Source organism: Myxine glutinosa, chromosome 7 (genome assembly GCF_964187855.1).
Source record: "Myxine glutinosa chromosome 7, kmMyxGlut1.1, whole genome shotgun sequence".
Taxonomy (NCBI): domain Eukaryota; kingdom Metazoa; phylum Chordata; class Myxini; order Myxiniformes; family Myxinidae; genus Myxine; species Myxine glutinosa.
This window is the reverse complement of record NC_136267.1, coordinates 61,937,148-61,956,559: the sequence shown is the minus strand read 5'-3', so window position 1 is coordinate 61,956,559 and position 19,412 is coordinate 61,937,148. Positions and strand designations below refer to the sequence as shown.

Sequence of the window (19,412 nt, the reverse complement as noted above, 5' to 3'; positions counted from 1 at the left end):
CTTTCAATGACAATCATGGCCTCGTAAAGACATGGCGGCCTCGACACAAAAAGTACAAAAAAGGGAATTCCTTAACCCGCACTTAGTCGAATGGTGCACGCTTTCACTTAATTAAAACACAGTGGACAATTGTTCATAGGTCATAATTCTCAGGATTATAACAATTTTTGTTTTTCTAGAAAAATGTGAAATCTTCCTAACAGGACGACTTAGCTCACGCGAAGCAGAAGAGCCATTGCCATCAAGGCATGTACTACGATGAAAAGCAAATCCCTCCATATTATTGGTGATTTCGAGGAAATATTGTCATTAGATATTTCTAATTGCTTACTCAGGCTTTTCTGCAAAAGAAGTTTCATATAAATGGTCATGTGATTTTATTTGTTCGATTCCGTAGTTATGCAAAACTGAATGCAAAACCATTTCACATTCTATTAGTACATGAGCGATGTGTGCAAGATCCACACAGACAGTGAACCGTAAGTCCTCCCCGACAAAGACACCTGTGCAATTGTGTGATGTGGAGAGCCACCTCTCAATTAAAGCCAAAATATTGTTGCGGTTTTTCGAAGCCCGTTCCCCCGTTCCCGTTACAAAGGTGAGAATAAGCCCCTTTTTCCCACTGGGTCTTCAAAACCGCAAGACCGAGTCGCCACTTCCGGGCAGACGTGGAAAAGGGTTTCGGGACAATTTCACACGTATCTTGAGTACCCACGCCGCAGCAGAGGCGGGGATCGAGTCTCGCACGAACCACGCATGATTGAGTACACACGAGCGGATTGCGTACCACGTGACTCGTGCTGTTACCTTCCTATAGAACCCGATTAGAGCGATCTAATTCGTCCATGTGTTACGTGTTCCTCCCCGACCTCCTGGTCTCGGTAAACCTCCGAACGCCGAGAGGAGCCACGGCAGAAAAATATGTTACTCTGTCAGTAATCAATAGTGAAACCACACCAATGATTATTATAAACGAACAAATGTTGTATTAAAAATCACACACAAGAATAACGGTACAACCAATAGCAATCAAAAGTGCACTCAATACATCCTAAGATGGTACCATCAGCTAAAGTAAGATAACTCACTGCGCTCCCAGTGAATGAAAAAGAACACTCCTCAATGTCTCTATAACTCAAAGGTGATCCCCTCCTGCGAGTTGTGATGAGGCGAAGAGGCGATGAGGCGTAGGTAAAGCGTGGACCGTCATGTGGTCCAAACAAAAAGCAAACTGGCGTCGGAAAGGGAAATCCCAAAGGCGCGATCCAGACGTGCACGTTCACCGTTCAATCAGCAAAACGCCACGTAATCTTCAAATACCATCAGCGCATGCGCGAGGGACCTCTGCGCATGCGCAAGATTGGAGGTCTCGTCTCTTCAAAGCTGTCCATGCGCGGATTGCGCGCTCGCTTTCGAAGTTAAGTAACTTTTCACAATTGTGTTTTTGTCGAAACTGTATCTTTCTCTCGGTGTATGTACCTATTGGGGTGTCTTTAATAGTATTCTTGGCGTTGGTTTTTCATACCTGTGTACAGAATCGTCGGTCTTTCGTATCGCGTATTCTGAGGCCTAAGTGTAGTACTAGGCTACCGTGTCCGACCTTGGCTTGAGGCTTTGTTTTTGTCTCAGCGGTTCTCCGATCGCGCTGCAATTACTTTCCGGTCTCTGTTTTTCCCGGTCTTTTCATCCCATACTTCCTTGTTTTAAAATCTCAAAAAAAAAAAAAAAACCAAAAAACATTTCCTTCTGTTCTTATTCGTTTATTCGTTCTTATTTGTTCGTTCGTTCTTCGACCACGTTGTTTGTGAACACGTGATCACATTGTTAAAAAATGTCTCATCTGACCCCTGAAGACCTGTATTCTGTCATATTCTATAACACCTTTTTCTTCTTCTTCTATAAAAGGATGCTTTCGACTTGCTCACCAAATCTATTCATTCCAAAAAAAAATTCCATCTCTTATAGTGCATCTTTCATTCATTCCCTAAACTCTCCAGCACTCCATCCTCCCTCCAGCGCCCTCAAACGTATTTTTGACTCGAATGTCTCAAGAAACTCATTTTGCAATAAATGTTCGTTTCCCATTAATCGTACACTTTTCAAAATCCCATCACCCCAAAATCCCATTTCCCATCACCCCTCCCCTCTAAATCTACCCCCTTGCCCCTCCCCTCCAAATCATCCCCATCACCCATTTCTTTCAAATCTTCCCCCTTGCCCCTCCCCTCCAAATCTTCCCAATCACCCATTCCTTTCAAATCTCCCCCCACACCCCTCCCCTCCGAGACTCTCCCTCGCTCCTCCACTCCTAGACTCCCCTCTCACCCCTCCTCCTCAAAGCGTCCTCCCGCTTCTTCCCCCTTCCAACTTTCACCTTCATCTCCCTCACTCTTCCCCCTCGTCAAATAACACCTCACTGCGCCTCTCCCAATCACCATCAAACCTTTTGTCTGCCCCATTCTTCCCTTTCTCCAAGCTATTCTGTAATCTCCGACACACCTTCAAAAGCTCTCCCTACCTCTTCCACATCTTACCCTACCGCTCCCCCCCCCCCCCCCCCCCTGTATTGTATCCGATGCTCCCCCTTCCTCTTCCTTAACAGTATGGACCTCAAACATCCGGGGGCCTTCGCTCAAACTTGTCTGATCTCTCCATACAGGTTGCTTCTGACAAACCAGACGTGATCTGCTTAACAGAAACTTTCCTCCTTCATGATGTCTCTGATTCCTTGGTATCTCTCCCAGGTTACTCCATCCTCCGGTATGATAGACCTGAGCCTCGTCCTGAAGGTGGGGTTGCTATCTTTATAAAAAACTCTCTTCCTCACTCGCCTTGCACTGCCCTCTCTCCACCTCACCCCCAGGAATACCTTTGGCTACGGCTTCCCCTTCGCTCCCACCTTTTGTTCATATGTGTGTTGTACCGTCCACCAAACAGTGATGACTCCATCTACATCTCGCTGTCTGAGAATATGGACCAACTTCTATCTACCCATCTCAACTCTCTCTTCCTCATATGTGGTGATTTCAACTGTCACCATGCCAGTTGGCTGGGTGTGGGTACCTCTCTCACCAGCCATGGCTCTTCAGCAAAGGACTTCTGTGACTCACTGGGACCGACACAATCTGTCAATTTCCCGACCCGGATTTCAGTCAACGGAGCATCTTCTCTTCTGGACTTGGTTATGACTAACTTCCCTGAAAATGTCTGCTGCTCTTCTTCTGCTCCAATCGGCTCTTCTGATCATGTGCTTGTTAAAGTGGACATCTCTCTGACCATTCTCAGAGAGCCTCCTCAGCGTCGACGAGTCTGGCATTTCACTCAGGCCAACTGGCACGGTCTTCAAGCAGCCATCAATCATCTGGACTGGTCTCCCATCTCTACTGCCTCTGACATAAATTCTTCCTGGGAATTCTTCCAAAGCAAACTGCTCTCTCATGCACAGATTTATCCCATCTCGTCTTCTGTTGTCATACCCTTCCTCCCGTCCATGGTACACGGAATTCTTGTGGTGAGGCTATTGCCCAGAAACAACTTGCTTTTGTCTCCTGGAAAGCAAATCCAACGGAAGGAAATCTCATTTCCTTTCACAAAGCCCGAAACAAGTGTGTGTCCACCCTCAGGAGAGCCAGGAAACAATATCTCTCCGTTCTCAGGACCGAACTCTCTTATCTGTCTCCCTCTTCCAAATCCTGGTGGCGTCTGGTCAAATCTGTTTCTGGTGTTTGTTCCCCCTCCATCCCCTCCCTCACCCCAAATGGCCACACGGCTGACTCCGCACGTGAAAAAGCTGAATGCCTCAACTCTGTGTTTGCCTCTAAATCTTGTGTCCCAAACCCATCCCTCTCTGTACCCACCGTACCCAGTCGTACCCAGCTGCTCCTGGACTCTGTGTCCTTTCCTCCTGACAAGGTGGAAAAGTTTCTGTCAACCCTCGACTCGGATTCTGCAACTGGACCTGACGGCATCAGCCCACGGGTCCTAAAATCCTGTTCTTCCGCTCTTTCACTCCCTCTCTCTGTTCTCTTCACCCTCTCTTTTGCTCAAGGTCATCTTCCATCTGCTTGGAAATCTGCCAACATCACCGCTTTGCACAAAAAGGTGCAAAAACAGATCCCAGTAACTACAGACCAATCAGCCTTCTCCCAATTATCAGCAAAGTCATGGAATCCATCATTGCTTCAGATATGAAATCTTTCCTCTTCTCCAATGGCTTGATCTCTGATCATCAATTTGGTTTCAGACCTGGACACTCTACTCTGTACATGCTGCTTCTGCTTTCTCAACAATGGATGGAGGTCCTCAATGCCAAACAGGAAATTAGAGCAGTCTCCCTTGACATATCATGTGCCTTCGATACGGTCTGGCACCCCGCTCTGCTCACCAAACTCTCCTCTTTTGGTATCCATGGAAATCTCCACGCATGGCTGGCGGACTTCCTCTCTAGTCGTAGTCAACGTGTGGCCCTGAATGGGTTTCTCTCATCTCCTCTTCCTGTTCAGGCTGGAGTTCCACAAGGCAGTGTTCTGGGCCGCTGTGCTTTTTCTGGTCTTCATCAATGATCTCTCTGACTCTCTTGAAAATCCTCTGTATCTCTTTGCTGATGACTCTAATCTCTGTCGCTCCATTCTTCATCCCTCAGATCGGCAGTCTGCAGCCTCCTCACTCTCTGCAGACCTGGACAAAATCACAGACTGGGCAAACAAGTGGAGCATGTCTTTCAATCGTGACAAATCTCACACTCTTACGATGTTTCTCCGAAAAGACCGACTTGACAACCCTCCCATCCACTTTCTGAATAATCCTCTCCAAGAAGTTCTGTCACTCAAGCTTTTGGGTCTCACTATCTGCCATGATCTTTCCTGGGAAAACCACATTTCAAATCTGGCCTCCAAAGCCAGTCGCCGACTGGGCATCCTCCGTCGTGCGAAGTCCTTCCTTGGCACAACTGAGCTCCTCACCGCATACAAGGCTTTCATCCGCAGCTCAATGGAATACTGCTCTCCCCTCTGGGCTGGTGCTCCTGCCTCACACCTAGCTCGTCTTCATGCTGTTGAAACCAAAGCATTCAGAATCATTGGAATCTCCCGCGATGAAGCTAACTCCAAGGGCCTCTCACTCACTCACCGCAAGCAGGTTGGTGGTCTTTCCGTCTTCTACAGACTCCTCTCTGGCCTTGCCCCCCCAGCTCTCTCTGGGCTCTGTCCCGCAAATATTCCTACAGGTCGCACAAGATCTGCCTGCAACCCTCTTATGGTCAAACTGCCAAAATCAAGACTCTCTACTCACCTTTACTCCTTCATTCCTCTTTTCCCCCGCCTCTGGAACAAACTCCCTCACTCTCTTCAATCCCACTCCACCCTCCAGGTCTTTAAAACAGCTGTTCACCACCATCTTTTATCTTCCCCCATCCAAAACCTTGATCTTTTCTACCCCCGCTAATTTCACCCCAATTCCACTTTTTTGAAATACCAACTTCTGTCCTGGAAGTCCTTGGTGTCCTTGTGTTTTATACTTCTCCCTCCCCCCCCCCCCCCCCCCCCACTTCCCACGCCTCCTCCCCCCAAGCCCTCTCCCTTCCACACATCTCCCTGCTCTCAAATGTTGTGTTTGTGTGCTTCCCCTTCTCTCCCCATCTTGTTTCCGCTCCCTCTTTTTATATATTTTGTTTGTCTGGTTGATTTGTTTGTGAAGTAAATGTTAGCTCTTTCACGAGCCTCGATTCAGTATACAAAAAAAAAAAAAAAAAAATGCCGCTTTTGCGGACACACATCCCCGGCAGACGACAGAATGGTGAAAAAAGCTGACGCGCAGCAAAACCTTTTCCGGTGAACGAAGCGCGAGGTTCAAAATAGCCGCCGGCTCTTACTTGAGTCGAAGCGACATGACGAGGATTCTTCGGAACCTCAACGCCTATACCTGACTACGCAGGTTTCTCAATCCTCCAGCGATAACACCTATCGCAGGAAATTCCTTTCAAGGAGACTCAAAGTTCACTCGTGACTTTCGTTCGATCACGCTCGCTACGGAGCTTCAAGACAAACGTCTTGTCCGACTTTTCTCGCCACGCCTTCTTCCTCTTCCTCTTATTTTTCGTCTTCCGGTTCCCGACCCGGCTTCATGTCTCTTTTAAACATTAACGCTGTTAACCGTTGCAAACGATTCATGAACAATAAACCTTTTGAAGACAATAATAGTACATAATATCAGAAATATGTCAAGTGGATGAAAACCACAACAACGGAAGTGACGAATCCGTAACACATGCGAGACCAATGATGGAAGAGACAAAACGGTCGAATCAGAAGGAAACACAGGGAATATTTACACTAGTTACAATGATTGGTAGAAGGAAAGGGACACAGAGCAGACTTAATCAATCTTAACTTATTTCCCAGACACGGGCCCGATCACTCACATGGGGAAAAGGCAGAAGAATGTTCGCGCACCGAACGCGCCTGCTTTGGTCGCTCCAGGAACAGCTCACCCGGTCGTGGCCCTCTGGCGGTCACAGAACGTGTCCCGGCAATGGCAGGCAGGCGGGAAAATCCTCGCGGCGCGTATATCGGCAAAGTCAGGCAGGAGGAAATATCGCGCATCTGTGGCCCGGCGCGGATCTCTTTACAGCGCGATTAATACTGCGCAGAGCGTGGGGAGCAGCGCAAGTTCGTATACAACGGGGTTATGCGCATCTCCTTCTGAACTCAACTCAACTCAACTCAGCGCGTCTCCTCTGGGGTCTGATTGACGTATTCTCACCCGAACTCAACTCCTTCCATGGGCTGTGCAACTCACCTGAGTTCCATGGGCTGCATCTGAGGCCACCCATTTTGTTTTCCAATTTATTTATGTCATTCTTTTGGGCGTCAATTATTTCCCTCTTTGATTTGTCACTCCGGGCGTCCAATTTTTCTGTCAATTTACCTAATTCTCTCCCATATACGCCTGGAGTTGCATCATAAAAAGGCCCATATCTATTGGCGCTGCGGGCTCGGTCCTCGCCACCACGTGCGAGGCGCCGCAATCTTCTTCTTTTGCCACCCCTATGTCTGCACCCTCATCAATGCTCTCCTCTTCTTCCCATTCTTCCCGGGGGTCCTGGGTTATTACCTCTTCTCCCTCTACCTCATCATTTACCCCCACCGGCATCCGACCGTCTTGGTTATCCATGGCACGATTTTAATTTGGATTTTTATACTAAATTTTGGTCGCTCTTAATTTTGGCCAAATTTGTCCAAAAAAATTTGGTTGGGTTCCAAATCCCACTCCTGACACCAATTGTTGCGGATCTCAGCGCCGGCCTTTCCCCTTACCAAGGGGGGGGGGGGGGCGTTAGTCCCCTTGTCTTTCACTAGACGGGGCCCGGGACCGATGACGTCCTTCCCGGACAGCGTTAGGTAGGGTTTTAGGACTAGGGATTCACTATTACCTAAGTACTAACGCCGCCCAGAAACGAGGAAATAAGCCCCGCCCGAATCACGGGTGTTAGTGGAAACGCCGAGCGGTAGCGACCCGAGCCGTTAGCAATGACTAACCCGATCCAAGCGGTTTGTAATCGTGCCACGCTTACCCAATGATGGAAATGACTGAAACGGTCGAATTTGGGAAGAAAGGAATAACAGATTTATTTACACTTTGTACAATAAAGAAGAAGAATACACAGTGCAGTCCTGAAACAGTCTTAACTTATCCCTGGACAAACGGGCCCGTCACACACACACACTCACACGGGGTTTGTAGTTGACCAGGTCGATGGTCCAGGGATGCATCCAGGCAGCTCGTTCTCCGGTCCCCAACTCGCACCGCGAAGCAGATGAACCAGACGGCAGGAGCTCTCCGCGTGTCGTTTGGCGCGTGCGGGATTATCACAGGGCAACGGTAGGCTGGCTTTGGCGGTTACACTCGCGGCTCAGCCGCGTACGTAATAAGCGAACAGTTCCAATAACCGCGAACAATGCGCTCTTCAGTATCTCACTGCGTATCTCAATACGCTCCTTCAATACAATTCGCTCACGATGCGTGACTCCGTTCTCATCTCAGGTGAACTCGCCGAGTGCCTCTCCCTTCTCATAACTGTGTACAATGAAGTTCTCCTGGCCAGTCCTGTTGCACGAGTCCTCCAGTCCTGTTGCATCAATTTTTTAGCACGAGTCCTTTTTCAAGGGGTTTGTGTGCTGGCTTATATCGCCTTGCTCAGCGAACCTTCCAGCACTTGCTAGATGCGCCCTTACCATGCCTTCTCAAGCCATGCCCTCTCAGCCCTGGTTGGTTGTTGCCCTGACCGTCACCGCCTTCTGACGCGCTGCTTGATGCGGCCACACCTCGTCCTCACGCTCCTCCCTCTTTCCAGGCCTACCTCGTGGCATTTGACTAGTTTCGAGCGAAACCAAGGGCAGCGAACGCTGCTGGCGGCCAAAGCGTAACAAACTGCCGCGGGTAGCCCAAAGCGTAACAAATTGAGGGATGCCAAATGGGGCACGGGATCGATTATGCCCATGATGGAGATTGGAGGGTGGCCACAAAATGAAAAGGACCTAATCTTATTATTTCTTGACACAACGCAGATGTCACTAGGGAAATGGCCTACTCTTACATATACTATGACATAACTAATTATAATGGGCCTACGTGTTCCTTGTGGACTAACTATGGGGGGGCAAACCTTTAACCTTTCATGATGTTATATGTACACTCTCAAAACTGCAACAATATATTTATATATATATATATATATATATATATATATATATAAATATATATATATATATATATATATATATATATATAAATATATATATATAAATATATATATAAATATATATATAAATATATATATAAATATATATATAAATATATATATAAATATATATATAAATATATATATAAATAAATAAATAAATATATATATATATATATATATATATATATATATATATATATATATATATATATATATATATATTGTCGCGATCCCGTCTGTGGAATGTATCCCAGCACGGAATACGGACGTTAATGTCCGGGCCTCAAGTAGTCCACGGAGTGAACAAAAGAGAACTCAATAAACACAATTGTGTTTTAATCGGCCTTCTAGGGGTAAGGCACGATTATTTATTGGCTCGATCACAAAACCATAAAAGGTAACAGGATGGAATACTGCACAAAGCCTGCAGGAACGGTCGGCACCAGGAGCTCCAACCAGGACGCAGGTAATATCTCTCGCGGTTCCAATCGACGACCTCCGGGACTCGGAGGGTAACAGGATGGAATACCGCACAAGGCCGGCAGGAACGGTCGGCCAGTAGCTCCAACACGAAGCAGGCAATCACTCGCGGTTCCAATCGACGACCTCCGGGACTCGGAGGGTAACCGGATGGAATACCGCACAAGGCCGCCAGGAACGGTCGGCCAGTAGCTCCAACACGAAGCCGGGAATCACTCGTTCTCTTCTGGAGTTACTCGCTCGTAAAATACAGAACGGTATTCGACCAGCCCAACTCGGCTGTCCGGAGGCTTCAAGGAAAACCCTTTATGATATTTCCCACTCGGAGCCTTCGAGCCGTGTGCGTCGCATAAGATGGCGACCGCGCTCCCCTCACCCTCCACCAATCGCGTGAGGCTCAAAGGACGTCACGTCACGTGGTGGGCGGGGCACCAAATCTGGGTGAGAACAGGTGGTTTCACCGGTGGTTTCTCACAGTCCTCCCCCCCTAAGTAAAAACCCCGTCGAATAGACGGCGTTTTTAAAACCAGTATTTGTAGTAGGTGCAAATCACATGGCAAGATGATGGCGGTAATCGCTAACAGGCAATTAACGCAATTAACAATTATTAACACTTATTAACAACAATAACGCAACAACGCAACAATACAACGCAACGCAATAGCGCAACAATAACGCAATTATTAACGCACAGGCAATTAACAGGCATTAACAGGTTAACAATGAACCAGTTTGGTTTTTTTTTTTTTTTCACACACAAATTTTAACACCATACACCACATTAATATCTACCCTACAAGAGTTACACTTCACACAAAGCACAATAGAGAGGCAAGGGGGCCAAACTCAAGTGGGGGGAAGCGTTGACAGGAAGGAAACGGGCCGAGACCTAGAGCGGCGGATACTCCTCCGGTGTCGAGAACAACAGTCATATGCGTAATGACCCCTTTCACCGCACTGGTAACATCGATCGTTCGGGTCGAAAGGCCTGCGGACCAAAGGGCGTCTGAAACGAGGCCGCCGCGACATGCCATTCGACATCTCGACGCACACACGCGATCCGCAAATTAACCTTCCATCAAGGGCTCTGACCGAATCTTCAGCATCTCGTGGCTCTTCAAACTCAACAACTGCAAATCCAGGTGGGTTTCGAGCAACCCATACGTTGCGGAGTGGTCCGTAATGTTCGAAGACCCTCCCTAGCTCGGCTTTCGCTGCTCCATTGCCCAGGTTTCCCACATATACCTTAGCATTAGCGTTCCTGCTGAATCGCGCCATGGCGGGAGCGGTCCCTGAGGAGCACGGCACCTGAGGGTGGCTTGACGGGAGGCTCGGGTGGACTTCAGCTGACGCAACGTCACCGTCGGGAACTGGAGTCGAGGCGCTAGGCTCCTCGGGCCAGAGTGAAGATATGTCTGACTCCGCCACTCTCTCCGCCTGTTTACTCTGGGATCTAGTGACCCCCCAACAGGTCAGAGTCAATGACTCCTCCCTGGCCATGGCATCATTGCCAATCAGCAAGGAGACCCCGGGTATCGGGTAGTAGGGTACCACCACACAGGTCACTGGACCCTTAAAAATGTCACTCCGGACCTCGAGGAGGGCAAGGGGATACCGGCCAAGAACCCGGTCAATGCCCCGAAGGAGGGTATACTCGCCGGTATAACGCATCTGAGAGGCCGGAACTACCCCCGCCCGGAGAACACACCGTGTCGCCCCAGTATCCCGAAGGTATTGGGCCTCAAACTTCAGCCTCGAATCAGGGCCACCCACTAAGGCTGTCCCTGAATAATCCTGGTACAGTGGATGAATGGAATTAGCCTCGGTGGCAGTGACCTCGGTCACCGATGCCACCGTCGTGTGCGAGGGCCCGGCGGATGAGCTCCACTGATCTCCCTCCGACTTAACAGGAGGGTTGCCTCGGTAGGCCGGACTAGCGGGATTAGAGAAGCAGCGGTTTTCACCGTGCCCCACGCGTTTGCAGAAATCGCACCAGGGCCCTGCCCTGGTCTGCGGCTCGCGACCGCCACCAGTGGAGGGCATCGGAGAACCCCTCCCCTCGATCCAGCCGCCGGGCAGACGGGGGGCGGTCTTGATCGCAGACTCCTCCGTCTTACGACGCGACTGCGTGACTTGCAGCATTTTGCACGCCAAAACATGTTTATCAATAAGGTTGACGCAGTCTGCCAAGGAAACAGTGTCTTTGTCGACAAGAAACAATGCTAAGTCAGGCGGAAGCTGTTGATCGATACGGTAACGCACCAGGAGTTCCGCAACCGCTTGAGGTAACTCAACCTTGCTCCCCTTGAACCATCTCTGCAGCTGTTCCAACAAGGCCCGCGAATGTTCCTCATAGGTTTGACTGGACTCACGAGTCCAGCTGAAAAAATTTCTCCTATAAATACATGCGGACACCGCATAGGCGTTCAAAATCTCGGCCTTCAATGCCCTGTATTTGTTTGCGTCCTCGGTTGCCATCCTCACATATACCTCCCTCGCCTTCTCAGATAGATGGCTCACAAGGTGGCCGACCCACAAGCTCTCATCAATGCCACCGGCAGCCAACAACTTCTCCGCCATCTCCAGATACGCTTCTGGCTTCGTGTCTCCCGTCCAGTCCGGCAAACGAACATGAACAGTTTCCGGGACTCTTGCAGCAGACCCCTCTGCCCGCAGTCGTTCAGTCAACATTCGCAACTCATGCTCTCTGACGCGTTCAGCTTCTGCTGCCGCATGCTCTCTCTCTGCTGCTGTCTCTGCTGCCGCATGCTCTCTCTCTGCTGCTGCACGCTCTCTCTCTGCTGCTGCCGCACGCTCTGCCTCTGCCCTGTCATTCTCCCTGTTATACATGTCAAGTTGTTGAACCGGAGTCAGCCCGGTCCAGAAGGGCGAACGCATGCATTTAGTCATGATGGGATCGCTTCCTAACATCTCGGGTTGAGTGACCGGGTCAAGGCTGCTTGCGTCGCTCACCTCGCCACCCACGTGACTGTCAACATGATCAGGTTGAACTCTCACTTCCCTGGTCGACATAGCTTGGCTACGAGTTATCATACGACCAGGCACAAAACACAACCTCAAACACAACGCTCAAACACAACGCTCTGTTGGGGAAATACGACACAACTACGCAATATCACCCGCACATCAAATTGCCAATGAGAAAAATACCACGTACAAATACTCACGTTTTTTTTTGTTTTTTTTTCGGTTGTTTGGAGGGATCCGAGGCTATTCGCTTATTCTTTGTCGGTTGTTTGGAGGGATCCGAGGCTATTCACTTCTCTGCCCAAGACAGCGTCCTACGGCGAGAAAGTTCCTCCAAGACGGCGTCCGCTGGTGAGAAGGCGATGAACAGATGCCAGAAGATGTCGTCCACTGCAGAATTCCCGTCTCAATCGAATGGCTCTTACTTGAATGATCCTAGGACGAGCAACCCATTTGTCGCGATCCCGTCTGTGGAATGTATCCCAGCACGGAATACGGACGTTAATGTCCGGGCCTCAAGTAGTCCACGGAGTGAACAAAAGAGAACTCAATAAACACAATTGTGTTTTAATCGGCCTTCTAGGGGTAAGGCACGATTATTTATTGGCTCGATCACAAAACCATAAAAGGTAACAGGATGGAATACTGCACAAAGCCTGCAGGAACGGTCGGCACCAGGAGCTCCAACCAGGACGCAGGTAATATCTCTCGCGGTTCCAATCGACGACCTCCGGGACTCGGAGGGTAACAGGATGGAATACCGCACAAGGCCGGCAGGAACGGTCGGCCAGTAGCTCCAACACGAAGCAGGCAATCACTCGCGGTTCCAATCGACGACCTCCGGGACTCGGAGGGTAACCGGATGGAATACCGCACAAGGCCGCCAGGAACGGTCGGCCAGTAGCTCCAACACGAAGCCGGGAATCACTCGTTCTCTTCTGGAGTTACTCGCTCGTAAAATACAGAACGGTATTCGACCAGCCCAACTCGGCTGTCCGGAGGCTTCAAGGAAAACCCTTTATGATATTTCCCACTCGGAGCCTTCGAGCCGTGTGCGTCGCATAAGATGGCGACCGCGCTCCCCTCACCCTCCACCAATCGCGTGAGGCTCAAAGGACGTCACGTCACGTGGTGGGCGGGGCACCAAATCTGGGTGAGAACAGGTGGTTTCACCGGTGGTTTCTCACAATATATACATATACAGACTTGGCATTTAATATGGAATATTTTTTTTGTGGGGGTGAACTTACTTTTCAAGATGTCTTAGAACCAAAAGTTCATTGGAATTATGTTGAAATTATTCTAGATTTTGTTAATGTGACCTTTAAAAGAAACAAAAACCACATTTGACATTTAGAAACAAATAAATTGATCCTTGAAAGTGATGTAAACTCATATCGAACTCAATTCATGGACAGTACTGTGTTAAACTTCTGTACGTTTTCCAGAAGTATCTCTTTATTTTGCACATTAGCCAAATTTTTTTTTTTAACAAAAACAAAAGTTAAATTACAACTGGGATTACGGACAGTAAAATTACAGTTCAGTACTTCGTGTAACCCCCACGAGCATTCAGGAGAGCACGTACACGTTGAGGCATGCTGTTCACGAGATTTGCCAAGGTTTGGACAGGAATCGCTTGCCATGCAGTGACAATAGTCTGCTGCAATTCACGCACAGAGGCAGGTTGCTGGTCCAAGTGGTTGATTTGACGCGTTAATTCTGCCCACAAGTTCTCTATCGGATTCATATCCGGGGACATGGCAGGCCACTCCATATGCTCTACACCACGGTCAGCAAGAAAGTGTTGGATCATGTGAGCACGATAAGGCCGTGCATTGTCATCTTGGAAGACAAAGTTTCCTCGAAAGGCTGCACGAGCAAATGGAAGCAATGTTTCTTCCAGAATGGCCCTGTACTTGAACTGGTTCAGGCTTCCATTCAGAACAACCAGGTCAGTTTTTCCCCCTGCATGAAAAGCAGCCCAAACGGTCACCCCACCACCTCCAGCTTGGACTCTTGGCACTATACAATCTTTGTTGTAGGCTTCATGCACTTGTCTGTGCACTCGGACGTGGCCATCTTGACGATAGACCAGAAATCTAGACTCGTCACTGAAGATCACGTGATTCCAGTGTCCTGGCTGCCATTGACGGTGCTCTCTGGCCCACTGCAATCGGCGCTGGCGGTGTTGTCTGGTCAGGCGTGGCTTTCTCAGGGGACGCCTGGCACGATAGTCTGCTTGAACCAGTCGTTGGTTGACTAGCCTTCTGGATACAGGCACATTTGTCAGTTGCTGCCACTCAGCCCTAAGCGATTAGCTGACTTGGTATGGCCATTGCGGACTAACCGGTGCAGCTGGCGATCATCCCTCCTTGTGGTTCTGCGGGGATGTCCTGGCCTCGGTATTGGAGTAGGGACACCCCTCTGAGCATTTTGTTTCAGGATCTTTGACACCTGACCTTGAGTGATGCCATACTGCCGAGCAATAGCACGCTCTTTCATGCTGTAATTTCGTAAAGCCACCACTCCATGACAAACAGCATTGTCGAGTTGACGGACCATCTCCAGAGGAAGCGGCAATAACTTTTGGAGACGTGCAGCAGTTGTTTTCCACTAATACAGAACGCAACAACCCTTCTATACCCGACTGTGAAGCCAATCGTCAAATGCACGTACATTTTGCCACGCCACCTGTGATATTAATCCTGTGTTGACTTCTTGCTGCGACAGACAATCAGTGACATGGTTCTTTCAACAAATAAATCACTCAAAGTGTAAAAGAAACTCACCAGATTGATATACTGAGTTAAGAAAGTAAACCCAATTCAAGAAGAAAAAAATATTCCATATTAAATGCCAAGTCTGTGTATATGTATATGTATATGTATATGTGTAATATAATATATATATATATAATATATATATATTATATATATATATATATATATATATATATAATAAATAAATAAATATATATATATATGCAAAGATTTGCGGTTGGGAGTAAATCCAAATGACTCCATGGTAAGATCTCCAACCTTTAATTGAACAAACAATGACTCAACGTTTCGATTAACAACATGTGAAGCCACATGCCTCCGTTAATCTTGCCTCAAGAGTGATAAAATCATCTCAACATCCCCTTATATGCAAAGTGGGCGGGGGTATATGCAAAGTGGGGTGGGCAAAGCTGGACAGCCAATGAAACCGTATCACACCGCTCTCGTGAACGGAGACGTTATTGACCAAATTCAAAAATCAACTGCATATTAACGGCTTAAAATAATCCTGTAAGCAATGCTGGATTATAACTCGTCTTTAGAAAATCAGGAACAATAATTACATTTAATTAAAAGTTAAACTTGTAAACAATTAAATTGTAAATTAAATTAAACCTGCAAATATATTAAAGCAAAAAAAAAATAATTTCAAGGTAAAATAAAATTGCCATAATATCAAGATCATCACATGTGGCCCTATGCGGTAAACGGGAAGGCGGGATGGAGGGAGGTTATAGGGGGGGATAGAATGGGGGGGGGGAAACCAGAGGGGGGGTGGAAGCGGAGGGGGGGGGGGGGGGGTTGGGGAGAGGGGTGGTTTGGAGGGAGGGGGGGAGGGGGAGGGGGCAAATTGTCCGAATAAAAACCTTGTGTGACATATTATGTGGACTCGTTCAAAGTACGGAATGCCTGCTTCGTTTACACAAGAGTGGGTCAAACGCTACCGGTAAGTCAACTTCCTCTTGTGTGATCGAGGTAACAGTTTCTTCTGTGTGCCAAGCCTCCAAAACACGTCTTCTGTTTCTGTTGGGTGTGGAACCCAAAATATTAACCCTATCCCATAAAGGTGTGTGGCCTTCCTTAAGGCCGTGTTTGGCAATAGCAGATCTGTTGGGAAAATTACATTCAAATGCTTTTTGGTGTTCACCAATACGTTGACCTAAGGTCCTCCCGGTTTCACCCACATACTCAGCTCCACAACCACAGGGCACTACATATACCACCCCTGACCTATCCTTCCTCGGAAGCTTGTCCTTGACCCTCATAAGGGCTTGGCGAAGGGTGAAAACCGGTGTGAAACTCACCCTCACTCCTGCCGATTTCAAAATTCTGCCGACCCTCTGTGAAACCCCCGGTACAAAAGGGAGAACACCCAAACCCTTTGGTTGTTCTCTCGGTCTCAGCCTGTTGTGTGGGGAAGCCCTTATTGTTTTCCTGTTGGGTAGCAAGCTGTCAGGATAACCATTTGCCCTTAACACATTTTGAAGATGGTCCACCTCACTCATCTTGTCTTCAAAGGTGGATGGTAAATCACGTGCTCTTTTTGAGAGGGTGTGCACCACCGATCTTTTGTGTTCCATTGGATGGCAAGAATTGAAATCAAGGTAGCGATCAGTGTGTGTCGGTTTTCTGTACACCGTTACCTTTAAGGATCCTTTGGGATCCCTTGCGACAAGTGTATCTTTCCTTTCCTCAACTCAATGCTTTCCAGATTAAAAGCGACTGGTAGACTATCAGCTGCGGCGTACAAACGTCTGTACAGCAGTAAGGGCGTGGCTCCCAGGGCATACGGGTTACCGAAAGTGCACAAAGAGGGATTTCCGCTACGGTTAATCGTTTCCTGTATTAATGGTCCGTCATATGCTCTATCCAAGTTTTTGGCAAACATTTTGAAGCATTTGGTGGGGACAACAGAGCGAACCGTGCACAATAGCACAGCATTTGCTGAAAGAGTGAAGCAGCTCACCATCGAAGCACACGAGACCATGGTTTCGTTTGATGTCGTGTCTTTATTTACCAACGTGCCCATAGCCCTGGCGATTGAGGTGGCAAACCGGCGTTTGATGGAAGATGATCGATGGAAAGAGACTGCGGGAGCTTTAAGCCCGATGGACGTCTGCGACATGCTTTCTACCTGCCTCTCTTCCACCTACTTTGTATTTAATGAGGTATATTACAAGCAGGTTTATGGCACCGCTATGGGTTCCCCGGTATCGGCTGTGATTGCCAACATGGTGATGGAGGATTTGGAGGAACGCACCATTCCAGCCCTGTTAGTGCAACCACGTGTTTGGTTCCGGTACGTGGATGACACATTTGTCATCTGTCACTCGGATGAGGTGGGCATCATTCATGAGACCATAAATAAAACTTTTTCCTCCATTAATTTCACCATTGAAGAGGAGAAAAATGGAGCCCTTCCCTTTCTGGATACACTCGTCGCAAGGGATCCCAAAGGAGCCTTAAAGGTAACGGTGTACAGAAAACCGACACACACTGATCGCTACCTTGATTTCAATTCTTGCCATCCAATGGAACACAAAAGATCGGTGGTGCACACCCTCTCAAAAAGAGCACGTGATTTACCATCCACCTTTGAAGACAAGATGAGTGAGGTGGCCATCTTCAAAATGTGTTAAGGGCAAATGGTTATCCTGACAGCTTGCTACCCAACAGGAAAACAATAAGGGCTTCCCCACACAACAGGCTGAGACCGAGAGAACAACCAAAGGGTTTGTGTGTTCTCCCTTTTGTACCGGGGGTTTCACAGAGGGTCGACAGAATTTTGAAATCGGCAGGAGTGAGGGTGAGTTTCACACCGGTTTTCACCCTTCGCCAAGCCCTTATGAGGGTCAAGGACAAGCTTCCGAGGAAGGATAGGTCAGGGGTGGTATATGTAGTGCCCTGTGGTTGTGGAGCTGAGTATGTAGGTGAAACCGGGAGGACCTTAGGTCAACGTATTGCTGCACACCAAAAAGCATTTGAATGTAATTTTCCCAGCAGATCTGCTATTGCCAAACACGGCCTTAAGGAAGGCCACACACCTTTATGGGATAGGGTTAATATTTTGGGTTCCACACCCAACAGAAACAGAAGATGTGTTTTGGAGGCTTGGCACACAGAAGAAACTGTTACCTCGATCACACAAGAGGTAGTTGACTTACCGGTAGCGTTTGACCCACTCTTGTGTAAACGAAGCAGGCATTCCGTACTTTGAACGAGTCCACATAATATGTCACACAAGGTTTTTATTCGGACAATTTGCCCCCCCCCCCTCCCCCCCTCCCTCCAAACCACCCCTCTCCCCAACCCCCCCCCTCCACTTCCACCCCCACTCTGGTTTCCCCCCCCCCCATTCTATCCCCCTCTATAACTCCCCTCCATCCCGCATTCCCGTTTACCGCATAGGGCCACATGTGATGATCTTGATATTATGGCAATTTTATTTTACCTTGAAAAAAATTTTTTTTTGCTTTAATATATTTGCAGTTTTAATTTAATTTACAATTTAATTGTTTACAAGTTTAACTTTTAATTAAATGTAATTATTGTTCCTGATTTTCTAAAGACGAGTTATAATCCAGCATTGCTTACAGGATTATTTTAAGCCGTTAATATGCGGTTGATTTTTGAATTTGGTCAATAACGTCTCCGTTCACGAGAGCGGTGTGATACGGTTTCATTGGCTGTCCAGCTTTGCCCACCCCACTTTGCATATACCCCGCCCACTTTGCATATAAGGGGATGTTGAGATGATTTTATCACTCTTGAGGAAGATTAACGGAGGTGTGTGGCTTCACATGTTGTTAATCGAAACGTTGAGTCATTGTTTGTTCAATTAAAGGTTGGAGATCTTACCATGGGGTCATATATATATATATATATATATATATATATATATATATATATATATATATATATATATATATATACACACACACACACACACACACATATATTAATTGAAATACTAGTATAACCATTATTCATTAACTTTTAATCAGTGTAATTTCTGCAAACCACTGGCGGTGATAATAAAAAAAAGGAATCACAACCAACCAGCACTCCCAACATCAGATACAAAATACCTATCCATTCAATGAACCATTGTCCCCAGCAGAACGGATGTATTCACGTATCTCACTGTTATTAACAATGCTTAAACCATCTCTCTAAAGCCGTCAGTACGAGGAGGAACCGACTACTATCAGCCCATAAAACAGCCAGGATGGTTATGTATTGCTGTGGCCTGGCAGTAATTTTGCGACAAAGAAAATGCCGCCAAAATTTAGGGCTCATCTTGGCATGTGCACGTGGACAATGGCATGCCTGCCCATTTAGCGGTGTGCCAAAGCTTGTGCAAATAATTTACGCATACAGTATTCATATGCACGTTTACTTGTGTTGTACCCAGGCGGCCA

At 47.6% G+C, this 19,412-nt stretch overlaps 1 protein-coding gene across 4 annotated transcripts in view; it reads right to left on the bottom strand.

The window, feature by feature from the left end:
* UBR3 (ubiquitin protein ligase E3 component n-recognin 3) overlaps positions 1 to 19,412 on the bottom strand; it is a 359,661-nt gene that overhangs the window by 101,728 nt on the left and 238,521 nt on the right. The window lies entirely within an intron of this gene.